The following is a 3,225-nucleotide window of genomic DNA, read 5'->3' on the forward strand; positions in this document are numbered from 1 at the left end:
TGGCCATCTCTGCCCCCCCCAGGCTGGGTTCCCACACAGGGGCCGGGGGCACTGACGTGTGGGGACACCGCCCCCTTGGCCCCTCCCCGTTTGTAAACTGAGGACAATGTGGGGGCATCTCCAGGGCTGCTGGGGGGCCCTGAACCCCGGGTACACCCAGCTCCCAGGCTCCCCGCTGGCTCCTGAGAACCAGTCAGAGCCGAGCTCCGGGAGGGGCTGGCGGAGCCGCCAAGGCCTCGCACCCGGATCCCCGGCGCTGCTCCTGCCGCAGCAGGTGCCCGGAGGGTCTGCCGGTGCCGACCCGCTCAGAATGGCAGTGGCCGAGGGGACAGTGTGGAGGCCCCGGGGACAGTCAGGTGTGAGGACCATGTGGGCGTGAGGGACCCATGGGTGCCCAGCCTGCTCCACCTCTGGCCCCGACGGGGGCGCACGGGGATGGGGCCTCTGCTCTGTGGCCGGGCTCGGGCCCTGGTGGCACCACTGCCAGGCGGCCTCTCGGCCGAGGAGTGTCACTGTAACGGAGATGGATGACAGGGCTGCTCGGAGGAGCCCGAGTGCCGGAGGGAGAAGCAATTAGGTGATTAAGGGCAATCTGGGCCCAAGAGAGGCGACTGGTGTGGACAGACAGCCAGCAGTCTGGCCGCCGAGCTGGCCCCGCTCCGGATGCCAGGGTCCCATGGGCAGGACTGGGCCAACTCCAGGACGGGGGCACTCAGAGGCCTGTGGCACCCGCCCCCTGCCCACATGTCCCTGTGAGTCGCGTCGTCCTGCCAGGCCCTGGGTCCAGCTGGCCCACCTGTCAGTATCGCTCTTGCCACACAGGTGTCACCTCCCTGCCTCCGGGTCCTCACCCAGATGGCCTCGGTGCCTTGTCTTTTTCCTGATTCCCTTGGTGCCCCACCTCACGAGCGCCCCTGCCCCGCCCGCTCACTGTGCCCGCACAGCAGGGCGGCACTCACCAGGGGCTCAGGGATATCTGTCCCTGGGAATCTCCCCCCCGCTGGGGCTCCCAGGGGCGCAAGGCCAAGGCTGCCCCCTCGCTCCCTCCTCCAAGTAGTCTCCCTGGATTGCAGCCCCCGGCTGGTCTGTGCAGGGTCTCCGCTGCCTCCCTGAGCGGGAGGCTCCACCCCTGACTGGTCCTCTGCTTGGGGACAGGAGCCCCCGGCTGTGCAGGAGGGAGAGGCGTTTTGTTATGGGAAGCATCTGAAATTTATTTTAATTTTGTGTCTACAAATGGTTTTGTGAGTGTGCACACAGGGGAAGGAGGGACGCCACATGCATGGATGTGGCATGTGAGTGCGTGTGTGTGTGTGTGTGTGTGTGCGGGTGTGTGCAGGCGCCAGTCAGGACCTGCTGTGTCTGTGAGCAGCAGGTGGCAGTGACAGGTGCGGGCAGGACACGGGCCCACTTGCTGGCACGAGTGTCTCCGGGTGGGACCAGTGGGGACTGCACTCTGTACCACACACTCTTTCGTGTTACATAAAATTTTCACAAGAAAACGAATCACTTTTTAAAAAAATATATATTTTATTGATTTTTTTTTACAGAGAGGAAGGGAGAGGGATAGAGAGAAATATCGATGGGAGAGAAACATTGATCAGCTGCCTCCTGCACACTCCTTACTAGGGATGTGCCCGCAACCAAGGCACACGTCCCTGACCAGAATCGAACCCGGGACCCTTCAGTCCGCAGGCCGACGCTCCATCCACTGAGCCAAACCGGCCTCAGCCGAATCACTTTTTTAATAAAAGGAAAGGGTTTTGCATCTTGAAAGGTAATGTGTGCATATCAAGCGGTGGGGCACCGGGTTGGGCGCCAGACCCAGGGCCCCCTGCAGCCTGGCCCGGCCTCAGCCCAGCTCCCACTCTGCTCCCCGGTTCCAATCTTTCCCACCCAGAGGCGGAGCCCATGCTCCTGAAGAGGAAAGGGCAGGTGAGGTGTGGACCTTGGGCACTTAGTAGGGCAGCACCGGCGAGAAGCTCAATGTTAAGCTGAGCAGCAAGATGACAGAAGACACCGCCCTCGCCTGCCTGGCTGGAGGCCCCAGTGCAGGCTCCGGGCACTGGGCGTGCGTTCCCATGCAGCCCGCTCGCAGGAACGGCCGGCAGGCTTTGTGGTGTTCCCCCAGCTGCCAGTCATGTCAGCTGACGTGGCCAGGATGTCACCGCTTCGGGGAGAGTGCCGAGCTGTGCAGGTGGCCCCAGCTCTGAAGACGCGAGGGCCATTCCCGGGGACCCCCACAGTAAGTCTGGGTGGCCCCCTCAGCTGTAAAGCAGAGCAGCGAGCCAGGGGTCCAGGCCGTGTCCTGAGCACAGGTTCGGTCCGGCTCCGGGTGGGCCGGGTGGCCTCCCCGCCCCGGCAAGAACTGGCGAGGAGGTGGCCCGCTGCGGGCTTGCTCACGCGGCTTGGAGTGTCTGTGGTTACCAGGCTCTGTGTGGTCAAAGACAAGCGCACTGTGCAGGAGCGTGGCCGATCGCTGAGCTGCCCTCCAACAGTCACCGGAGGTTTGGGTGTGCTCATTTCTCCCACCACTGGCCCCATGAGGACAGCCCAGTGTCTCCTGGGCCGGGGAGCGAGAACCCTGCCTGGGAATTGGGTGAGACGTTCTGGCTGGCACTGGGGACTCCGACCAGCAGGGTCCACCCCGGCCCTGACGGACAGCCGCGGTTGTGGGGAGGGGCGGCGAGGACTAAGCTGGGTGGCTTCGGGCCTGGGAACTGGCTCTGGTTCTGGGCTGGGCTGAGGGCTCCCACATGTCTCCCTTCGTCTCAAAGGGACCAGGGTGGGACTGGAGAGGCCTGGGCAGTCAGGAGGGCGGTGCCAGGCACGCAAAGGTCTGCCGATTGCCTCCTGAGCCGGCCCGCAGGCTGAGGACTGGCTACCTCTCGGGGCTGAGGAATGAGGACCACTGGGGTGGGAGGCCGGAGCAGGCTGGGTGTGTGTAGTGTGCAGGTATGTGCACAGGCGTGTGCATGTGCATGCGTGCCAGTAGGCCCTCCCCACGTGGAGCACAGTGCCTGCCCCGGCTCCTGGCTCTGCCACTCCTCACTCCCCATCTGGCCCCTGGCTTCCCCTGCCTCCATCCCCTCCGCGAAGCAGCCTCATTTCTCTCATAAATTCAGCCTGGACATGGTTTCCATGGTGTTTGATAAAAATTGGAACTCAAATCATAATTGTGGAGAGTGGGGGACATGGGAGGAGGGAGGGAGTGGGGGTTGGAGGAAG

The sequence above is a fragment of the Myotis brandtii genome, unplaced genomic scaffold, assembly GCF_000412655.1.
Source record: "Myotis brandtii unplaced genomic scaffold, ASM41265v1 scaffold915, whole genome shotgun sequence".
NCBI classification, from domain to species: Eukaryota; Metazoa; Chordata; class Mammalia; order Chiroptera; family Vespertilionidae; genus Myotis; species Myotis brandtii.